General features: G+C 42.8%; 1 long non-coding RNA gene across 1 annotated transcript; it reads left to right on the top strand.

Moving 5' to 3' along the window:
- Positions 1–17,540: 17,540 nt before the first annotated feature.
- On the top strand, positions 17,541–19,798 carry LOC144682501 (uncharacterized). Its single transcript, XR_013577057.1, has 2 exons — positions 17,541–17,611; positions 18,964–19,798. It is a non-coding gene; the product is annotated as an uncharacterized LOC144682501 (long non-coding RNA).
- The last annotated feature ends 4,582 nt before the right edge of the window (positions 19,799–24,380 follow it).

Below are 24,380 nucleotides of genomic sequence, written 5' to 3'. Positions count from 1 at the left end.
GCAGAGCTTTGGATGAACTCAAGTTTATGGGGGGTTGGAGGATTTGAGGCTGGTCTGGAGACCATTCAAATAGTTAAGCGTGGGTAACAAAATCATGAATGAGGTGCTTATTAGCAGCAAAATGGTTGTGGCTGGAACAGAGAAGGGTGATATTGCAGAGTTGGAAGTAGGCAGTGTTTGTGATCAAGAAGATATGGAGTTTGAAAGCTCATCGCAGGGTCAAAGAGGATGCTGAGTTTGTGAATATAAAAACAAAAAGCTAAAAGCTACTGCGGATGCTGGAAATCCAAAACAAAATAAAAACAAAATTACCTGGAAAAACTCAAGAAATTTCTTCTCCGCCGATGCTGCCAGACTCGCTGAGTTTTTCCAGGTAATTCTGTTTTTATTTTGTTCTGAGTTTGTGAATGTCTGGTTTAGCCTCAGGCAATGTCCAGGGAGAGGGATGGAATCAGTGGCTAGCGAATGGAATTTGTGGCATGGGTCAAAGATAACGGGTGTAGTCTTTCCAATGTTTAACTGGAGGAAATTGTGGTTCAGCCAGGAGCGAATGTTGAATGAACAGTCTGACAACACAGTTAGTGGAAAGTTTGAAAGGGGAGGTCATGGAGCAGATCTGGGTCTTGTCAGCATAGACCACCGTGATCCATTATCACTACTGTTAGTTTAGATTTATTGCATTTAATCATTAGAAATGCATTTTTATTTTATTTTTGTTATCCAGTATCTGGCAGGTGAAGAAGTACTTAAGAGAGTGAACCAAGTTAATAAGAAATCCTTAGAGATGGTTTTTGCACTCCGATTTTGAGCGCACACTTGAGCGTCTCTAGACAAACAGCTGACCTACCTAAATCTAGACAGGTTGTGCAATATACCAGCACAAATTATTAATAAGTTCCTCTGGAACTCGTCATTTAACTAGAGAGTAAGATGAAGCAGAAAATGTGGGCCCACGGTCAGGGTGATTAAACTGGCAAGAATCAGGTTGACTATAAAAAGTTCAGAGGGGTAGTGAAAAATGAAATAAGAGAGGCAAAGAGAGAGCATGAGAATAGACTGGCAACTAACATAAAGGCTAATCCAAAAGTCTTCTACCGGTATATAAAGAATAAAGGGGCAGGCAGAGGAGGGGTTGAGCCAATTAGGGACCAAAAAGGGGATTTATTCAAGGAGGCAGAGTGCATAGCTGAGGTACTAAATGAGTATTTTGCATCTGCCTTTACCAAGGGAGAAGAAGGTGAAGGGAGAGATAATTGAGATTTTAGCTGGGTTAGAAGTTGAGAAAGAGGAGGTCATAGTCATAAATTCATTATGGCACAGAAGAAGACCATTCAGCCCAATGAGTCTCTACCAACCCTCTGTAGAGCAATCCAATCTATCAATCAATCCATTACTCCATTCTATCTCCGTAGCTCTGCAAGTTTACTTGCCTCCGGGCCCATCCAATTTCCTTTAGAAGTCATTCATCATCTCCACTTAAACCACCCTCGTAGGCAGCTACTTCCAGGTCATTACCTCTTGCTGAAAAAAATGCTTCCTTACATCCTTTCCGTATCTCCTGCCCAAAATCTTTAATCTGTGCCTCTCATCCTTGTACCATCAGCTAATAGGAGCAACTATTCTTTGCCTACCTTATCTAAACCTGTCATAATCTTGTACAGCTTTATCAAATTGCCATTACTCCAAGGAGAATAATACCAACTTCTCCAACCTAACACAGTAGCTAATGTCCCTCATCCCTGGACCATTTTAGTAAATCTCCTCTGCACCCCCTCAAGGACCCTCACATCCTTCCAAAAGAGGGGTGCCAGAATTGAACACAATACTCTAGCTGTGATCTAATCAGAGCTTTATAAAGGTTCAGTATATGTTCCCTGGCTTTATACACTTTATATCTATACATGAAACCAAAAATCCCATATGCTTTGCTAACTACTCTTTCAATATTCCTGCTGCCTTCAACGACCTATGTGAATGAACAGCTAGGTCCCTCTGTTCCGGCACACTCTTTAGAACTGTAACATTTAAGTCTATATTTCCTTTCCCTATCACTTTTGCCAAAATGCATCACCTCAAATATTGAGGTTATTCCATCTGTCGCTTGTCTGCCCATCCACAGTGTGTGATCTTTAGGGAAGAGATATTTTGGGTACAAGCTCGGCATATTCCATCAAGGAAGAAAGGCAGGGGAGCAAAGTCAGGGCTCCTTGATAACGAAGGAGTTATAGAATATGATAAAACAAAAGAGGGTGTATGATGCATGTTAGGTGAAGTCTTCAAGCGACAATCAAGCCAAATACAATAAGTTGAGAGGGGAAGTGAAGTGGAAAATAAGACTGGCAAAGAAAGAGTTTGAGGATGGAATGTCAGTTAACATAAAAGGGAACCCAAAAATCTTCTCCTGGCACGTTAATAGTAAAGGGATAGTAAGAGTTGAGTGGGTCCTCATTGGGCAAAGAAGGTGATATATGGCTAGAGTCACAAGGCAAACCTAGAATACATACTTAGTATCAGTGTTTACTAAGGAAGAGAATGCTGAAAAAATATCAGTGGAAGTGAAGATGGTCAAGGTAATGGATGGGGTGAAAAATGATAGGCAGGTTTACTGGAAAGGCTGGCTATGTTTAGCATGGATAAATTGCCTGGTTCAGTTTGTTTGCATCCCAGGTTGCTAAAGGAAGTTAAAGTGGAGATAGCGGAAGGACTTGCTAAAGCCTTAAAATCTCCCCTAGACACAAGGTGGGGCAGGAGATGGCCGTGGGAGGAAGGTTGTTGCCAGAGAATTGGAGAGTGACAAATGTGACACCCTTATTCAAGAAAATGTGGGTAAGGTATTTGAAACAATAATTAAGGGAAAAAAAATCAACAGTCACTTGGAGAGGTTTAAATTAAGGAGAACCAACAGGGATTTGTAAAAGGCAGATCATGCTTGATTAATCAAATTGAATGTTTTAATGCAGTAACAGAGAATGTTAATGAAGGCAATGTAATAGATGTTTTCCAAATAGATTTTTAAAAAGCACTTGACAAATTACCACATAAAAGGCTGGTTAACAACATTGAGACTCATGGAATAAGACATAGATTTAAGGTGATTCGCAAAAGAACCCCAGGCAACATGAGAAAACATGTTTTCACAGCGAGCGGTTAGGATTGGGAATGTACCGCCTTGGATTGTGGTGGAGGCAGATTCAATTGTGGCTTTCAGAAGGGAATTGAATAAGCACTTGAAGATAACAATTTTACAGGATTAAGTGTAAAGTGTGGGCAAGTGGGACTCAGAGTTGCTCTTGCAGAGGGCCTGTTTGGAGTTGATGGGCTGAATGGCCTATAGCCATTGCTATAGCCATTCTATAATTCTTTGAGTCTATGATTAACTTTTTATTACATTGGTTCCAGGGATATTTGGTACCAATTGGGGAAAGGTCCCAGCTACTAATAGAAGAGCTACCTATCAGATTAATAGGCAGGCTGCTTGGTCAATAATAATTAATATCCGGGAGGCCTGCAAATTTGTTTGGCTCAGGTATCAAATACTAAATCTGACAGAGAGGGTTGACTCTGACCCAAATTTATCATCATTCATGTTCTCTTGGAGTCACCTGGATTACCTCTCTCTTTCTCTCTCTCTCTCTCTCTAAGAGAGTCACTAATGAGTCATTAGTCACCTGACAAGTGTGCAGTGGTGATCTGCCCAAGGGCTGGTCCTCTGTTCATTTCTCCGCGCCTTGCTTTAATTGTCCACAAGAGCCTCCCATTACCAATTCAATTAGGAATGAAAGCAATATGACCAGGGAAAAAAGTACATGAGATGGCTTTCTGTTGCCTGCTTCAGGTGTGCTTAAAGGAAACACAAGTCCAGACTCTACACGGAGGAGATGATTGGTGAGTGACAGGTGAGTTTTTATATTATCTTATACCATTCTGTAGTAAACAATTTATGTATAAAGTTTAAGGTATGTCAGTGCAGCTTGGATATGCGGAATATCTATCCTGTAGGATGTGGGAAGTCACGCAGGCACAATGTACCCTCGATGACTTCCCACACCTATAGGAAGTGTCACCAGCTGCAGAAACCTGACTTCCGGGTTGTGGAACTCAAATGACAGCTGGAGTCACTGTGGTGCATCCACAAGGCTGAGGATTACATGGATATCATGTTTAGAGAGGTGGTCACACTGCAGCTAACAAGTGCATAGGCAGAGAAGGAATGGGTGACCGCCAGAGTATCTAAGAGAAACAGGCAGGTAGTGCAGGAATCCCCTGAGGCTATCTCACTCTCTAACCATTTTTCCATTTTGGATACAGGTGAGTAAGATGGTTCCTCAGAGCACTGAGGCAAGAGCCAAGTTTATGAGATCACGGATGGCTCAGCTGCGCAAGAGGGAAGGAGGAAGTGTGGAAGTGCTATAGTGGTAGGGGATTCCATAGTCAGAGGAGCAGACAGGCATTTCTGCGGCTGTAGACATGAATCCAGGATGGTATGTTGCCTCCCTGGTGCCAAGGTCAAGGATGTCACATAGTGGCTGCAGGACATTCTTCTGGGGGAGGGTGAACAGCCAGAGGTCATGGTCCACACTGGGACCAGTGACATAGGCAGGAAAAGGGATGAGATCCTGAAAGCAGATTTTAGGGAGTTAGGAAGGGAATTAAAAAAAAAAAGGACCTCAAGAGCAGTAATCTCAGTGCCATGTGCTCATGAGCATAAGAATAGGAAGATTGAGCAGTTCAACACGTGACTGGAGAAATGGGAGTAGGAGGGAGGGCTTTAGATTTAGAAGCATTGGGACTGATTCTGGGGCAGGTTGCACTTGTACACCTTAACAGCTTAACAGGACTGGAACTAATAGCCTTGCGGGGAGGTTTGCTCATACTGTTGGGGAGAGTTTGATCTAGATTGGCAGGGGGATGGGAATCTGAGGGGAAATTCAGATTGGAGAGGAGAAAAACTGGCAATGAAAAGTCGTGAAGTATTAATTGACAAGAAGGATATATCAGAGAATCATATCAAGGTAAATAGAATACTTGGAGAGTTTGATAAAATTAGAGTAGGCAATAGTAAGTCATTAGATGGTCCAAGTAAGAGGGAAAATAAAAAAGCCAAAATCAGGGTTAATGTGCATGTATGTGAATGCACGGAGTGTGGTTAATAAGATTGGTGAACTACAGGCACAGGTTGACAAATAGAATTATGATGTTATTGCTATAACAGAGACCTGGCTCAAAGAAAGGCAGGACTGGCCATTAAATATTCCTGGATACAAGGTGCTTAGGAGAGACAGGAAAGGAAGGAAAAGTGGGGGAATGGAGATATTGATTAAAGATGGCTTGACAGTACTGGAGAGAGAGGATGTTCCAAAGGGGTCAAGAACGGAATCTCTCTAGCTAGAGGTAAGGAATAAAAAAGGTGCAATAACATTGATCGGTGTAGTATATAGACCACCAACTAGTAAACATACCAACATACAAACAAAGAGCAGGAGTAGGCCATTCAGCCTCTCGAGCCTGCCCCGCCATTTAATAAGATCATGGCTGATCTGATAGTAACCTGAAATCTGCATCCCACCTACCCCCGATAACCTATCACCCCCTTGCATACCAAGAATCTAACCACCTCTGCCTTAAAAATATTCAAAGACTCTGCTTCCACCACCTTTTCATGAAGAGAGTTCCAAAGACTCACGACCCTCTGAGTGAAAAAACTTTCCCTCATCTCTGTTTTAAATGGACCCCTTCTTTTTAAACAGTGACTCCTAGTTCTAGATTCTTCCACAAAAGGAAACATCCCCTCCACATCCACCATGTCAAGACCCCTCAGGATCTTATAGGTTTAAATCAAGTCACCTCTTACTCTTCTAAACTCCAGCAGATCCAAGCCTAGCCTGTCCAACCTTTCCTCATAAGACAACCCACCAATTCTAGGTATTAGCCTGGTCAACGTTCTCTGAACTGCCTCCAATGCATTTACATCCTTCCTTAAATAAAGTGACCAGTACTGTACACAGTGCTCCAAATATTATCTCACTAGTGCCCTGTACAACTGAAGCGTAACCTCCTTACTTTTGTATTCAATTCCCCTCACAATAAATTAGAACATTCTATTAGCTTTCTTAACTACTTGCTGTACTTGCATACTAGCCTTTTGTGATTCATTCACTAGGACACCCAGATCACTCTGTATCTCAGAGCTCTGCAATCTCTCACCATTTAGATAATATGCTTCTCTTTTATTCTTCCTGCGAAAATGGACAATTTCACATTTACCCACATTATACTCCATCTGCCAGACCTTTGCCCACTCACTTAACCTATCTATATCTGTTTGTAGAAGGGATGTAAAGAAACAAATCTGCAAAATTTACATAGAGGTGCAAGAAATGTAGAGTAATTATAATGGGGGACTTCAATTATCGAAACATAGACGGGGATAGGTATAGTGCAAAGGGACAAGAGGAGCAAGAGTTCCTGGAATGTGTTCAAGATAATTTTCTGCAGCAGTATATTTCCAGTCCAACGAGAGGGAAGGTACTGTTGGACCTGGTTCTGGGCAAAGAGTTGACCCAAGTGGATCAAATGTCAGTGGGACGGCCTCTAGGGTTCAGTGACCATTGTGTTATAAGGTTTAGGTTGGTCATGGAAAAGGACAAGGAACAATCCAGAGCAGGGATAATTAATTGGGGGAATGCCAACTTCGATGGGATGAGAATGCACCTGAGCCGAATGAGTTGGAATCAAACGTTGGCAGGAAAGACGGTGGCTGCACAATGGGCCACCTTCATAGAAAAATGTTAAGGTATGTTCCCTTGAAGGGGAAAGGCAGGAAAAATAAATCCAGAGAGCCCTGGATGACAAGGGAGATAGAGGTGAAGATGAAAAGGAAGAAGTGCACGTAAGACAGATGTCAGGTAGAAAATACAATGGAGAATCAGGCTGAATATAGAAGGACGAGAGGGGAAGTGAAAAAACTAATATGAAAAGCAAGGAGAGAGCATGAAAAGAGATTGGCAGTTAACATGAAAGGGAATCCCAATTTCTTCTATAAGTATATAAATAATAAAAAGATGGCCAAAGGGAGAATAGGGCCGATTAAGGATTAAAAAAAAGAGACTTGCAAGTGGAGGCAGGAGAAATATCGGAGGTATTAAACAAGTACTTTGCTTCTGTCTTTACAAAGGAAGAAGATGCTACCCAGGCAGAGGTGAGAGAGGAGGTAACTAGTACACTAGAAGAATTTACAATTGAGAAGGAGGATGTGTTAGAAAAGCTATCTTTACTTAAAATAGATAAGGTACTAGGGGTGGATGAGATGCATCCAAGGATACTGAGGGAAGTGAGAGTGATTGCAGAGGCACTAGTGATAATCTACCAGTCTTGTTTAGACACAGGGGTGGTACTAGAGGACTGGAGAATTGTGAATGTTACACCCTTGTTCAAAAAGGAGTGCAAGGATAAAGCCAGCAACTACAGACCAGCCAGTTTGGCTTCAGCAGTAGGGAAACTTAAAAGGTTGAAAAGGGCAATGCTGTTAAAATGGTGTATATGGATTTACAAAAGGCATTCGATACAGTGCCACACGACAGACTTGTGAGCGAACTTCTAGCTCATGAAATAAAAGGGAAAGTAGGCACTTGGATAAGGGTTGGGCTGAGTGACAGGAAATAAAGAATAGTGACAAATGGATGTTTTTCAGATTGGAGAAAGGTCTGTAATGAAGTTCCCCAGGGGTCAGTGTTGGGACCCTTGCTCTTCCTGATTTATATTAATGACCTAGACTATGGTGTTCAGGGCATGATTTCAAAATTTGAAGATGATATGAAGATTGGAAATATTGTCAACTGTGATGAGGATAGTTTTAGACTTCAAAAGGACATAGACATATTGGTAGATTGGGCAGACAAGTGGCAGATGAAGTTCAATGCAGAGAAGTGTGAGGTGATTCATTTTGGCAGGAAGAATGTAGAGAGACAGTATAAAATATAGGGAGAAACTCTAAAGTAGGTGAAGGTACAGAGGGATCTCGATATATATGTACATGAGTCATTGAAGATGACAGGGCATGTTGAGAGAACAGTTAATAAAGCATATAGTATCCTAGGCTCTATTTGAGTACAAAAGTAAGGAGGTCATGTTGAACTTGTATAAGACACTAGTTAGGTCTCATCTGGAGTACTGCATCCAGTTCTGGGCGCATTACTTGAGAAAAGATGTGAAGGCATTGGAGACAGTACAGAGGAAGTTCACAAGAATGATTCCAGGGATAAAGAACTGTAGCTATGAGGATAGATTGGAGAGGTTGGGACTATTTTCCTTGGAGAAAAGAAGGCTGAGTGGAGACTTGACAGAAGTATTCAAGATCCTGAAGGGTATAGGCAGGGTAAATAGTGAAAAGCTGTTCCTACTCAAGAGACCATCAAGAACTAGAAGGCACAGATTCAAAATAATTGGCAAAATGATTTTAGACATTTTCTAATGTAAGGAAAAAATTTTTCACCCAGAGAGCGGTTGGAGTCTAGAATGAACTTCCTGAGAGGGTGGTGGAGGCAGGTTCAATCGAGATATTCAAAAGGGGATTGCTACCTGAAAAGAATGTGCAGGGTTTCGGGGATAAGGCAGGGGCAGTGGGACTTTGTAGAATGCTCTTTCAGAGAGCCAGTGCAGACTCGAAGGGCTGAATGGCCTCCTTCTGCACTGTAAAGGTTCTGTGATTCTGTGGAGTCCTTTTCCAGAAGGATCCTCCTCCACCTTTAAGTGGCCATTGCCCCTCAAGGTTCAAGCTCTTCCACCATCACCACCAAAAATTCACTGGTTCCACCGTTGGCCAGGGCTTATACTCCTAAGCCTGGGACTCTTACTTTTGGCTGGTGCAATTTGCAGTAGGCCAGTGTCGACCACCCCCTGGAGGTCTCAAATGACCCTGCTGTCCTGACAGGCCTGGGTTTAAAATCAGGCCTTTAATGACTAAGCTCGCAGATGAATAATAGCCACTGGGTAAGGTCCATGTTTGTACAGCACCCATGGAGTTGTACCCCAGTAAGGAATAAGGAAAAAAGGGAGAAATTTTGATTCCAAAACAAAGCTGAAGTCTGTTAAATTGACTGGGCTCAGTACAAGAAGATTTTAATAATTGCCTTTAACAGGCTTGGGGTGCTCATTTCTCCTACTTCACCAATGATATTAAGCAGTCTTTTATACAAAATAAAAAAACTTGTTTCACAAAAACAATTTGCATTTATATGGTGCCTCAGCACAGCTATAAATAGTATCTCTAACTACCTCAGATATAGTGAATTAAGTTGAAATGTTTTTGGACTCACACTCACAGCAATATCCCACATGATGCAGCACTCAGTAGTGTACTGGGGTGTTATTCTAAACAATGAGCTCAAATCCGACACATGCACTTGAACTCAAAGCCTTGGAGGCAAAAATATTACAACTGCACCAAGCTGATACAGGTATTGTGATTTGAATCCTTTTTTTATACTTTCATAGGAAGTGAAAATCACTGGCAAGGTCACCATTTATTGCCCATTCCTAACTGCTTTTGAGAAGGTGGTGGCAAACTTCATGAACTGTTGCAGTCCATATGGTATAGGTACATCCACATTGCTGTTAGGGAGTTCCAGGGTTTTGACCCAGTGACAGAGAAGAAATGGCAATGTACAGTAGTTCCAAGTCAGGATGGTGTGTCAGGAAGGGGAACTTGTAAGTGGTAGTGCCTCCCATGCATCCACTGCCTATGTCCTTCTAGGTGATAGAGGTTATGGGTTTGGGAGGTGCTGTCAAAGAAGCCTTGGCAATTTGCTGCAGTGCATCTTGTAGATGTGACACATTGTTACTATTGTGTGCTGGTAGCAGAGGGACTGAACATTTAAGGTGGTGTATGCAGTACTGATCAAGTGGGCTGCTTTGTCCTGGCTGTTGTTGAGCTTCTTGAGTGTTGTTGGAGCTACACTCATCCAGGCAAATGGAGAGTATTCCATCACACTCCTGACTTTTCAGATAGCAATCCATTTCCCTTTTGAATACTTAGATCAAACTTGCCTCCACCACTCTCCCAGGAAGCTTGTTCCAGACTTCACCCACCCTCTGGGTGACAAAAAAAAAATCCTCACATCAAATTCATTCTTTTTGCAAATTTTTTTGAAACTCTGCCCTCTAGTTCTTGATGGTCTCTTGAGTGGGAACAGTTTCTCACTATTTACCCTATCCATACCCCTCAGGATCTTGAATGCCTTTATCAAGTTTCCACTCATCCTTTTTTCCAAGGAAAACAGTCCCAACCTCTCCAATCTATTGTCATAGCTACAGTTCTTCATCCCAGGAATCATTGTTGTGAATCTCCTCTGTACTCTCTCCAATGTCTTCACATCCTTCCTCAAGTAATGCACACAGGGCTGGATGCAGTACGCCAGGTGAGGACTAACTAGTGTCTTATACAAGTTCAACATGACCTCCTTACTTTTGTACTCAATACCCCTATTAATAAAGCCTAAGATACTATATGCTTTATTAACTAGTTTCCCAACATGCCCTGCCAACTTCAATGACCTATGTACGTATACACCGAGGTACCTTTGTTCCTGTATCTTCTTTAGAGTTTCTCCCTTTATTTTATACTGTATCACCATATCTTTCCTGCCAAAATGAATCACCTCACACTTCTCTGCATTGAACTTCATCTGTCACTTTTCTGCCCAATCCACCAATATGGCTATGTCCATTTGAAGTTCAAGACTATCCCCATCACAGTTGACAGTCTTTGTATCATCTGCAAATTTTGAACTCATGCCCTGCACACCACAGTCTAGGTCATTAGGATATATCAGGAAGAGCAAGGATCCCAACACTGACCGCTGAGGAATTCCACTGTAAACCTTCCTCCAATCTGAAAAACAACCATTTAGCACTACTCTGTTTCCTGTTGCTCAGCCAATTTCTTATCCAAGTGCCCACTTTCCCTTTTATTCCAATCGATAGAATTTTGCTCATGAGTCTGTTATGTGGCACTGTATCAAATATCTTTTGGAAATCCATATACAGCACATCAACAGCGTTGCCCTTATCAACCTTCTCTGTTACCTCCTCAAGAAACTCCAGCACGCTAGTTAAACATGATTTTCCCTTAATGAACCCATGCTGGCTTTCCTTAATTTTGCTGCACTTGTTTAAGTGACTATTGGTTTTATCCCGTACTATAGTTTCCAGAAGTTTCCCTGTCGCAGAGGTGAAACTGACTAGTTTATAGTTGCCTGCTTTATCCTTGCACCCCTTTTCGAACAAGGGTGTAACATTCACAGTTCTCCAGTTCTCTGGCACTTCCCCTGTATTGTGTTGGCGATGGTTAATGCCTGGCATTTGTGTGGTACCATTTTACTTACCACTTATCTGCCCAGGCCTGAATACTGTTCAGGTCTCGAAGCATGCATCAAGAACTGCTTCAGTATCTGAGAATTTAAAAATGGAAATGAACACTGTGAGCCATAGCTTCCGAGCTCCAGGGCAGTGTATTTGGGGGGAGGGTGGGTAGGGGTACCCTAAAGATGCACTGGGAAACACCCCCACCCTGAAGTTCCCAGGTAAGGATTGCATGGCAATTGCCCGGGAAGTTCAAACTTCCCCTGGGAAATTGCCCTGCAATGAGAACCATCTGAAAATGTAATTTAAATCGCAAACTTTGGATAGTTCCGACTGTCTTACAGCAATAGTTCCCCAGAAAAAGTTGGAAGAATTAAAATCACTTTAAGCATCCGGGTTACTATTGTACATACCCATTCTGATGCCCAATGGGGCTCCCCTCACACCCTGACCCCTCCATGGGACCCCTCACATCCTGATTGCCCATGGGATTCTCCTCATCCTCCTGAACCCCCCACAGCATTCCAATGACCCACCATGGGATGCCTCACACCCCGACTCCCCACAGGACTCCCTCCACCTCCCCGACCCTCCACAGGTCCCCCCCGACACGCCCTTCACCCCCGCCAGGACAACCCCCCCACCCCAGGAGATTGCCCCACCAACCCCCCAGGCGCGACGTCCAACCTTCCACCCGTACCCTCAGGCCCAACCCCTGACCATCCTCTCCATGCCTGACTTCCAACTCCACCCCCCAGGCCCGACTCCTGACTCCGACCACCTGCCCCCCTAACCCAGACCATTTCCCCCACCCAATCGTACCCACTTACCTTATACACTTACCTTCTCCCTGGCTTGACAAAGTCCTTTAAAGTTAGCTGGTTTACGGCAGCTACTGCTGTAAAAAAGGGGGTGTGGCATACTTACCTGCGACTGAGCTGCCCTTAACTGTAGGCCGCAGGAGAGCGTTGCATATCCAGATTTCACCTGGACTGAATCGGAAGGTCAGGTGAGATAGGATCGCTTTGATTTCCAGATAAGTAATTTTGAGCAGAGTGGCAATCCTACGCAATTGCCACTCCATTGGAAGTTACGGCCTGTGTTTGTAATCATCAGTAACCATCCCTACTTCTGACCTTGTGTTGGAGGGAAGGTCATTGATGATACAGTTGAAGATGGTTTGGCCAGGGACATTGCCCTGAGGATCTAGTTGTGAGGAATGATTTGATGAGTACGATTCTGTTGGGATGTTCCTTAACTGGACTATGGGACAGCTCTTCCAATTTTGACATGAGTCCCAGAAGATAATGAGGAGGACTTTGCAGGGTCAACTGGGCCTTTGTCATTTTCAATGCTTAGGTCAATGCCAGATGGTCTGTCCTGTTATATTATTAAACTTTTCTGTCATAGTGTGTGGTCAGTTCTGTTGTCACTACCCGTGATGTCTACTGCTTGGAAACCATGAAGTAGTTTTGTTGACATTAGTGACATTATTGAAATATGTACATATCTACAGTAGAGTGAAAAGGCATGGAGAGGCCCCCATATTAGGTCCTTACATGGAGATCCATCTCTAGGCTGCCCTTATCTCTAGGTCACGTGCTTTCTTACATCACTGTGTGGGCGGTACTGTGCTCAATGTCATGTTAACTTTTTAGGTACCAGATCCTTCTACTACACATTCTCCCAGTCTTTATCCTCTGGATATAGACTGACATTAGTTTACTTTGCTTCAAGTCTTACATTGTTATAATTCTTGTGTACTTAACTTTAGTGTTGCAACTAAACTATTCTAGCTCTAAACTACTTGATGATTAAATCACAACATTAACAGCAAAGTCCTTACTACCCCATCCCCCCTTCTTCAAGTCTTTGACCTCAGAGATTCTGGCAGCCTGGGGGTCTTACAGCCCTCAGTCCGCTTCTCATTCACCATTCAGTCAGGAGAGTGGCGGGCTCTGGAGGTGCTTGCTCTGGCCATTGGCTTGGAGGTGGCTCCAGTGTTAGGACATCCTCATGAATCATGTTCCATCTTGCAATGGGGGATGCCTGGCCAGGGAGAGGGCAGAGGTTCCTCCTGTTGTGCCTGACTGTGCCTCCTGGCATACCAATTTGGTAGGAATGGGGTTGGTCATTGTTTAGGGGAAGGACTGTACCTTGTCTCCTGAGGTATGGGATCCAAACTTTGTCACCCTGCTGTAGCTGTGACAGGTGCCTGGTGCAGTGTCGCCTATTATAGGTGGGAGGCCTGCTTATGTCTGTAGGCCTGCTCCTTCTCCCGTACAGCCTGGCAGTCTTTGGTGACCAACATTGGCAGGAGTCTCTTTGGCAGAAGAAGGAAGTTGAGTGTGCAGTTTACTGCCCATCAGGAGCTCCGATAGGGAGAGACCGCACTGTAAGGAGGTGGACCAGTATGTAAGCAGGGCAGTGGGAAAGTCCTCGTTCTATTTCAAGAGGATCTTTAACATGAGAACCCCACATTCTGCTTCGCCAATGGACCACGAGTACTTTGGGGAGCTGGTACGGTGGTGGAATCCGGCTGCTGCTGCGAAATGCACAAAGCATTCATTAGCAAACCGAGGGCCATTATCGGAAATGAGCTCATCCAGGATGCTGTGACTTGAAAACATCTCCTTGAGTGTCTTGCTGACCATCTCTGTGGTTGTTGTGTGGAATTTCTTTACCCCACCTATTTGGAGTAATAGTCCATGGTGATCAGGAAGGATCTGCCATTGTAGACAAACAGGTCCACTGCCAGCCTTTGCCATGGCCTGTTGAGGAACTGTGAAGGAATTAGCGGCTCTCTCTGGTCCTGACGGTGCAACGCGCAAGTGCAGAAATTGGCAATGGTTTCTTCTATTTCCTTGGAGATACCCAGCCACCAGACTGCAGATTGGGCCCATGCCCTACATTTAGTGATCCCAAGATGCCCTCGTGTATCCTCTGGAGGATTGTTTCCTGCAGAGGGGGTGGAATGACTAGCCACTCATCATAGACCAGCAGGTCATTTATGACTGTAAAGTGGCTCTTTCACTCAAACCACGCTTTGACTGAAGTACCATTTGGTCACTGAAGAGGCTATCCCTGTAGGCAGGGGGAGTGGGTGTGGGCACATAGGCTATCCCTGTAGACGGGGGGGAGTGGGTGTGGGCACACAGGCTATCCCTGTAGGCAGAGGGAGTGGGTGTGGGCACACTCCTCATCGCGGAGCTGTCCTTGGCAGAGCTGCTGATGCTAGGCCATGGATGCTGGGTGGAGGCTAGTAGTGGCCTCAGAGAAAACCTCCACTTCATTGGCAAAGGCAACATCAAAGTAGGCTGGAAGTTCTGCGGTGGCCCTTGAAAGGGCATTGGCTGTCGTCTGGTTCTTTCTCTGGATGTAGACGATCTCATATGCAAAACACACGAGGTGTTGGATCTTTGCGAGTTCCTTCTCGTTTAGCAGAAAGACCAGTGGCTTGTGGTCTGTCTCTATGGTGCTTTTGAGGACGATGATGTAGTATGAGAACTTTTCACAGACCCATGTGACTGCCAAAGCTTCTTTTTCAATGATGTTATACCTGGTTTCTGTGTCAGACAGTCCTCTTGAAGTGTAGTTGACAGGTCGCCGCATGCCATCTGATTGCTCCTGAAAGAGGACTGCTCTGAGGCTGTGGACTGGCATCAGCTAAGATGGTTGTGGGTCATAGTGGACCAGGATGTCTGTAGAGAGCAGCATCTCCTCGATGCGAGTGAATACCTGCTCTTGCAGGGAACCCTAAACCCAGGCTTGGTCCTACCTAAGTAGGTGGCTCAGTGGCTCCATGACATGTGCCAGGTGAGGCAAAAACTTCGCCAGCTGGTTCACCATGCCCAAGAGGCATTGAAGGTCTGGAACAGAGGAAAGAGTGGGAAAGCCAGTGAGCGCCTTGGTTTTCTTGGGATCCAAACTGATGTTATTGCTGCCGATGACATGACCCAGGAACTGGATGGAGGTTTTTGTGAACTCGCATTTTTTGTTCAGCGTTAGACTCACCTCTTGCAGCTATTCCAGGATTGCTGTGAGCTGTTCGCCATGCTCTTGTGCCGTGGCCCTGTGGACCAAAATGTCACCCATGTGGCAAACGACCCCTTCAAGATGTTTGACATTGTGCGCTGGAACATCTCTGGCACTGATGTAATCCTAAAGAATAGACGGTTGAAGCAGAATCTACTGCAGGATTATGAAGGTGGTTAGGAGCTGAAAATCCTCATCAACAGGGAATTGCCAGAAGCCACTGTTACCTTCCAGTTTTGAAAAAGCACTGCTGTGTGAAAGCTTGATCAGGCTCTTGTCCACTGTGGCCATGGGGTGGACCGCCCAGCCTTGTTAAGCTATGTGAGGTCCACACAGATGCAGAGAGAGCTGTTCAGTTTACGAGCTGGAACCATCCCCGAGCACCATCTGGTGGGTTGCTTCACTGGGGAAATGAACCCAAGATTCACCAGGTTATTGAGCTGGAATTGTACCTCGTCCATGAGGGGGTGGGGAACCTTCCTCTGAGTGAAGAGGCACATTGGCTTGGTGTCATTCCTGAGTGTAATTCTGTCAGTGTTCTTGAGGCAGCCCAGTCCTGTGAAGAGATTTGGGAGCTGTTGTCTATATTTTGAGCCTGGCTGCAGCTGGTTGACCTCGCCGATGCATTGTAGAAAGTGAAGCTCAATACAGACATCTCGGCTTAGTTGCAAGTAGTCCTGGTTAGGGAGCCATAAAGAGTGTTGCATGAATTGATTTGCCCCCATATTGCAGTGTACCTTGCATGTTGCCCTTAAACATCAGGCAGAGTCCTCCCATTGCGTCGAGCAAGGTGCTGTTGGTTGGAGCTGTAGGTCCTTAAGCCATGGTACCTTGTCAGACAGGACAGTTACCCCTGCGCCAGTATCTAACTTAAAATTGGTGAGATGTTCAGCAAGATGTCTGTATTCTAGAATGAAGCGCTGCATCTCTGATGTCGCCCAGGAAGAAAGGCTGGGAGTCTTCTGGGTCAGTGGAGTCGACTTTGTGGATGGCTTTGTCAAGGGGACAGAACCCTGTTGGAGCAAGTTTGCAGCCTCTGTGCAGAGGTGTGGAGCAAAACTGTCCCTTAGAGAAATTTCTGTGCAAATGTGCCAGTTCTGGGATTGATCAGGGCCATAGGTAAGGCCCATTGGTGATGGTAGTGAAGATTTGAGTTCCATCTTTAAAATATTTTAACGTGTGGGTGTCCCTTTAAGAGTGATGGGAATTTCGAGTTGATGTCACCAGTATTGAAGAAGACAGGATTTTCGCACGCTTCGCAGTTTCGGTGCGAAATTCAAAATGGCGGTGGTGGTCTGCTGAGGAAGGAGAAGCCTCAAAATAGCTGTGGGTCAGGTTGCTGCTGTGGTTTTAGTTGCGATGGCTTGCTGTGGACTGAGGACTGGGAGGGCAGAATTCTCACTGGCTGGAAGGCTGAAGAGTCGCAAGGGACCCAATTTGTTTTTATTTTTTTGGGTTTTTTGTGGCGTTCCAGGCTTGGGGCACCATGTGGGCAGGGTGCCGAGTCAGAGCTCGGGCTAGCGATGAAATGCACAACAGAGTTTCTGCTTGACTGGATTTTTAAAAATGGTTTACAGGACTGCCTTCCTGGAACTTTGAAAGGATTTTATCTCACCCTGCAGACCGCAGGCTGCTGGCTCTGCTTTCTGGAGCTGATCTTCCACAGGGATTCAGGGGAGACTTTTGCTTAAGCTTAACTTCTGCCTTTTTTCTGCTGCAAGGCTTTTGTATTACTGAAACTTCTCAGGTCAGCATCTTGCTTCTTGAGTGAGGTTGTTTCAGGGTTGAACCATTGCTGGTGTCCTTTTCTTGAGAGTTCTTCAGTCTTTGAGAGAGGATGTGGATTTTTACCCACCCCCCCCCCCAACCCTCCTCCCAGTGCCACCATGATCTGTTCTGTTGCTACCTGTGATGTGTATTGCTTGGACACCATGAAGCAGTCTTGTTGAAGTTACAAAGAAGTCTTTACTAACATTACTGTAATATCTACAGTAGAAGGTGAAGGTAAGAGGACCCCATGCTAGGTCCTTATCGCTAGACTGCACTTAGGTCAGGTGCCTTCTTACATCATCATGTGGGCAGTCCCATGTTAACTCTTTAGGTACCACATCCTTCTACTACAGTTTGATACAACTGAGTGACTTGCTTTGCTATGGGCAGAATCATATATATGATAACGGTGGTAGATTTCCTCCCCTGTTGGATATTAGCGAAGCAGGTGGGTATCATGATACCAGCATTTTATTTTAGATATGTTAAATAATTAAATTTAGGTTTAATTAAAATGGTGAAGGGGTTCAAATTAATGTCTCCAGAGTATTAGTTTGGGTCTCCGGATTACTAGTCCAGTAACATTTCCATTAAGTTACCATTTCTCTATTGTTTTGCCTATCAACAATGGGATATCCTTTATATGTAATGATTCTGATTAGCAGTCTGGAGTTATATCATTACTGCAACACCTGCATCACCCTTCTGGTGAAAAGTCTGAACTGTTCCAGACATTGGGCTCTTGTTTAAAATGGCTGCCAGGGAACATGAGGTCTTTCACTCTCATATCCACACAAAGAAACAAAAATTATCACTGTCGTGGTTTGTTCAGTTCCTGAGCAGATTTTGAAATTTTATTTTTCTGACTTCTGTTCCTTTGATGACCCTAATGTGTTATGAAAATGACTAACATCTGAAACCTTGACTTATCTGCTGCTAGGTGTGCAGTTATTTTTGTTTAAGACCTGCCGCAACTTTGGTCTTTCTTTTGCTTTTTTGCTCTTTTTATGCCTGTTTTGTCAATACGGAGAGAATTCATGAGGGGCAATTTAACCCTCTAAACTCCTCACATTGCTACTATCAATGTCTATCCGAAACAGAATACCTCTGAGTGCAGCAGCTCAGTGTTTTCAGACTTGTTTTCATTTCTAACATTCTACATGTCCGCACCCATGCTGTATGAGAAGGTAGCCTAAATCCCAGACTACAAAAGCAGGCCTTTCTCCGGGCACTAGACGAAGAATACAAAAGACTACAATAGCTAGCATAAACACTATTTAATGTTATTCATATGCGATTGAAGAGATGGGCGTCGAATCAGTATTGCAGCAAAGCAAAGGCATTGTTGGGAGATGAAAGGAGGCTTAATGAACAGGAAGCATCATTTCAACAGGCTGATAGTAACCATCCAGAAACTGTATTGTAGCATTGCCATCTATCCTGTGAGTTTTAGGATTAGAGAAAGAGAAAACAGAAAAGAAAGTGCAGTGGAATCTGTTGTAGGCAATAGGTTAGGAAAGAGGCTGGGGGTGGGGGGTGGTTGTAGTTCCACTTCCCTAGCCCCAGACTATAGCCTGATGGCAGAGTGTAAAAATGGGTCTGTCAGGAATTTGCTCTGATCGCTTTAGCTCTTTTACATTTCATTAACGTCGCTTTCCGTCGTATTTTAGTGTGTTAACCGCTGAACAGATTTGCCTTTTAAAAAGTCCACAGAAAGTTTCAGTGTCCAATTCGTTTTTCAAATAAGAAAAAAAGACCGTCCTATAAAGCGATTTATCTTGTGTTTTCTTTTGTCTTAAGATTCCACTTGTTCCTCCTTCCTAAAGGATTCAGAGCTGATGAAGCACACTGGCTTTTAAGAGGAGAGACAGGAGACGGAGGTTTCAGCTGGGTCCTGCTGTCCCCGTTTACAGTAGGTTGCAGCATATCACTTACTGTACCACGCCCCAGCGCTCCCGCCTTACACAGATAGGCAGTTTTCAATTTGTAATACATTTTTATCTATATTTGTTTTTCAACTAGACCAGGGTTTTTTTTTTCAAAATAAGGCCAAAAGATGAAAAGGATGAATACAACGAGTTGGCATTTTGGATAGAGAACAGCAATCTGATACTTTCTTGTGGTGGAATCGCCTGATGCCGCCTTTTAAGATCATTAAAAAGTATAAAAGTAAGGCCAGAGCCCGATAAGACAAGTATAAGATATAAAGCTCAGGTCACTGTAAAGTAACAGTAGTTATGTCTATAAACTGTAGCTATAAAACCACTAAAGCGCTCCTGATGTGCGAAACGAAGCTACGTCAAAAATAATTATGTAGCATTAAAATGCCGCGATGTAACTGGAAAATAAGCATTGTGTCGTCGTAAAACCGAAAGGATAAGATTTTGCGGTGCTCGGCAGGACCACGCGGAAGCCCTGTTGATCTGTTGACGGGTTGGTGTCCCTCCCACTCTGAGGCCATCGTCAGCCGCCAGCACAAAGTAATCAAAGATCCCGGCAATTTAATCATTGAAACGCTCACTCCAGAGACGACAGCAGTGTCAATAACATGCTATGTCATTATCTGTTTGTATTTCGCATCGACAGTGTCAGATAAACAGAGTGGAAAATTAAGATTAAAAATATGGTAATTTCATTTCAGGCAGCAGGCTGCATTTACTGCCCCATTATGCTATTGATTACCTTTGAATTCAATTTCTGTTTGAATGCAAACTTTAATCTGTTTTCTTCCGAGCAATTCAACTCCCTGTGGGCTATTTGCAAGTAAGTAACCATTTAATCTGATGGTAACTGGCAAAGCAGCGCCCTAAATAAATTGCATAAATCATCCAGCTCTAACGCACCTATGACTTCAATTTCATATTTTTGGCAAAGGCCTGCCTGATGCAGCTTTGCTTGTGGATAATTACAAAGTACAAAGTTTTAATAGAGCAAATATGATAAAAACTCTATTATAGCAGGTCGTGTGTAATGAGGAGCAGTTTTTAATTTCAAAATGCCTATTCATGAAAAGAATGGAAGATTGAACAGAGAGACTCAAAGCTCCAGCAACCTCTCAGGGTAAAGTTGATAGACATCGTAATTACATGGTTAATTTCAGAAATTTACACACGAGTTATGATTTAAAAGAAATCGTTGAGCGCTGACATTTTCATTTTTAAGGAGTCTCTTTATGTGAAATTAATCTGCTGTCTCGTAGCCTTAATTATTTCTAGGCAAAGGGATGAGTGGGATACAAAGTTAAACCTGATTACATTGAAGCCAAATAAATACAAATCAATGTTAACAAGAACTAAAATGGATCTTGCTAACTTTGGTTTTATTTCACAATAAGCACTGAAAAGAAATCCATCTCTACACATTGAGTATTAAACTGCAATCACCTTTTTATAAACAATGGTAAGGGCAGCCGTCTCCGTGCAAATGTGAGCAAATAGTAACAGGGTGGGGTTTACATTTATTTTGCGGAATTTCTGACATAATTTCAGAACTAATAATTAAAAGAAGACTGCGTACCCCATCTTTCAGTGCTATATTACAGATATTTTGAATTAAGTTACTAAGAAACAAATTAGAAACCTACACAAATACATATTTTTATTTTACATGCATATTGATTATTTACAGCACTTTTCCGTTAGTTATAATGTGATTCAGTATAGGTTTTTTTTAAAGTTCTTAAATACGCGCAATTCCTGGCAGAGTTCTCAACCATTAGTTATTTCGAACCTTTATCATTTCTCCCTGCGATGTTACATATGGAACTGATCCGAATAGTTATCCTGTGACTAATTGTACAGTCTGGTACCTGTAATCTATGCCACAAATTGTTTAAGATGCATTCGGTACTGAGGTTGTCTATACCACACATCAATACGTTCCATGGAGTATGTACAGACATATCACCCAAACAACGTTGCAGTTCCTCTATGGCGCATATTTTGATATGTTCTTTGTGTTACTTATATGGCGCACACTATTTAACCCACGCTTCATACAAGTGCTTTGTAACTTGCCTTCCACAAAGTATTGCAATACATGCTAATGTCAGATTTTAAGGAGTTCTATGTAGTAAACGCCTATATTATCTATTAAGTTCTTTACAGGAATACAAAATATGTTTAACTTCAAACATATGTTGTCCAGAGTAATAAAGTACTGTATATTTCTATCACTTAGCATAAATTCCAAACAGTAATGTAGTGCCTATTTGTGCGAAAAACATGTACTGTAGCCATGCACAGAAAGTGGCATCTCAAGTTCGATCTTGTAATATACAGTACGGAAGCAGTTCTCATTATTTTATACACGGTACAATCTAAAACCCTTTCTGTATCAAATGCAGAACATTTATAACAGGACTTTGTAAACGGAAGTGCTGTATATGTCTCCCACTTCATCACATGCATTCTATACAGATGGCAAAGTTGTGAGTGTGTTCCCTTGCCGCAGTGTAATTGGTGAATGAACGGCTATTCCCATATGAAAGTGGAACTCCCAATCTTAGCTGTAATTAGGGGCAGGGCTCCAGTGGACGCGAGGTCAGGTGGCGTGGGGAATCATTTAAATATAACCATTGTGATGTTGGACTTGTCTTTCTTACAAAGAAACGATGTCTGAAGTTCCAGAGTCACAAAAATAACACCTGTTTTAAAAGGTTCTTTTTAAAATAGAAAACGTTTCAAAAGTGCAATCACGTGAACCGTACACCTTGAACTTAGATTTAGGTACTGGTTAACGACTGGTCACAATTTCGAGTACATTTTCCAAAACGATCTAGTTTGATTATTAATCTGTGTGGTCCATTATCTCAATTCCCGCCTTCTCTGTTCTCAGACATTGGACATTCGAAGATTTCTTGGTTAGCTTGTCACCTTTTTAATAAATCGCTAGCATCTTCAACGTTTCTACGTGAAAAGAAATGAAAACTAATGTCAGGTTTAATTTGTTATCTTTGATCTTAAAACAGTGATTATTGCTGTATTGTGCTTTGCATGCAGGCACAAGAACGGAGATGGGGTTTAAGTATTAGCAAAACAAGCCGTTCAAAATTTGAAATATTCTAACATGTTTTAAAGATAGTTTTGAAAACAGTTTTCACTAACATATTGACGACACTGTCAACTTCCCGTCAAATTACCAAGATGTCTCTTCTTGTTGACTACTTTGATCTGCAAAAGCACAAAACATGAAAAAGGGCATCCATTATTCTCCGAAAATCTGGTAAAATACAGGGCAAATTACAGAAACAATGAAGCTGGCGTTTCGAGGGAATATTCGGAGATATCCGATAATAAGCTGATGCTGCATCGGAAAAATAACTTTCTTTTTTGCTTCTGATCCAGGCTGAGCACTTTGTGGTGTCCGGCTTAAATTGTATCCTTTGCCCTCGTGGGCACCCGGACGCTGGACATGAATGAAACGTCGGTTTATTGTGCAGCTTAAAGTTTCTCCTTTCAATAAATATAATAGCGGAGATTAATACACACGCAGGACAATGTGAGCTTCTATTATAGATAGGATACTTTATATATTGCATTGTTCAGACTCGTAATCTATAGCGCGTGCCTCCAGTTAGAGGTCTAATAAACACGGCATTCAAATAGTTCGATTCTTATTAAGGTATTTTTAAATATTGCAGAATCGACATTTGACCTGCTGCCTGAGATTGTTCGGAACTTCGTGGTTGTGGGGAATAGTTGGTATTTTTGTTAGTCGAAAGCCCTCTAGCTATTTCTCAGTCAGACAGAAGACTGGAGTGGGTAGCTAAACACTATCATTATGAACTTTTAAAACACACTTCTGCTCCTGTAATTAAATAAAACAGACACCTACCTGACATAGAATTTCGGCAGTGCCAAATAATGTTTGTTTTGTATACACTTCCCCTCCCCCCACCCCATCACTTTTATCCATCTTGTAATTATTCCGGTCCATTAGGGTAGATGTTTTGTCTGCCCTTCAATATTTCATGCTATGCAGCAATTTTAAATATCTGAGCATGCACTTTTCCTCAAGAATTTCGATATTTGCAATTATTAGAGGCGTTTTCAAATGGTTTCTGAATAACCCAGTGATGTCTTTCTGTGACGTTACCTGCTGCAGTTTCCTCTACAATGAATTTTAAACAAGTGACACAATGGACCATTTGAGATTGAGTTGACATGCACACACACACATACATACACACACAAACCATTGACTGTTACCTGCGACCAACAGCTCCATAAAATCAGTGCTTCATGTATACATTTTGCATCCGTTATTACTCCGTTCTTTCCGTTGCTTTCTTCGTCCGGAAAACATGAATTTCAATTAACGCTAAGGCAGAGAGGAGTTTCATGGAGCACCCAACTGCCGTCTGTCCCTTTAAACTGAAAATTCTGTACATAAGAAGGAATCAAAAGAGAAACAGGAGACTCGGGTTTCCCAACTGTCAGAGATGTCAAAGTCACGATTACTTCTGCTTTTCAACCAAGCTGCCATACACCACACACACACAGTAGGTTGGGAAGTGACACACTTGTGGCCCTTGACTTTTTTCCACAAGTCTTCACATAGGTTTAAATTGTTACATAACAGGTATACATAGCAAAGCGACCCTCTGTGTGAATTACAAGCCTGCAATTAAGACCAAAATCAAAGTTGTGATAACGCCTGTGCAATTTGTAAACCAGGCTAACTATTGGAGATTGAATTGCAGTTGTAATTCCCGCCTGGTAAAGAAAGACTTGCATCGATTGAACACTTTATCATTTCCCGCAGAAACTTTCATAGCGCCTCACATACAATTAATTATTTTGAACTACAGTGACTATTATGTAGAGAAATGGACAGCCATTTGTGCACAGCAAGACCGCCAATTAGACAAAGGACAATGAAACCGTTCCTGATAAGTACTGAGGGAGGGCAAGGACCAGCACATCAGAAGAAATATTTGCTTTTCAGTCACGATCTCGAGCTTCTATCAGAGCGACGAACGAGGATCTAGGTGGACATCACTTGTGACAATGGTGTCCTCCCTCAGTATTGTATTAGAATATCAGACCTGAATCTATTTTATATCTAGAATGTTCTGTAATATACCAGGTTGGGTTATTCTGCTATAATTAGCTACGTGAATTGCTGCCAATTAAACCAGTATGCAATTGCAGTATTTGGTGACTTGCCTCTGTTCTATTACGTAACACCTTTTTTATGACACTAAAGGGTAAACA

Source organism: Cetorhinus maximus, chromosome 7 (assembly GCF_964194155.1).
Source record: "Cetorhinus maximus chromosome 7, sCetMax3.hap1.1, whole genome shotgun sequence".
In the NCBI taxonomy this organism is placed as follows: Eukaryota; Metazoa; Chordata; class Chondrichthyes; order Lamniformes; family Cetorhinidae; genus Cetorhinus; species Cetorhinus maximus.
Note: the sequence above shows the minus strand (reverse complement) of the source record. Positions and strands in the feature narration are given on the sequence as shown.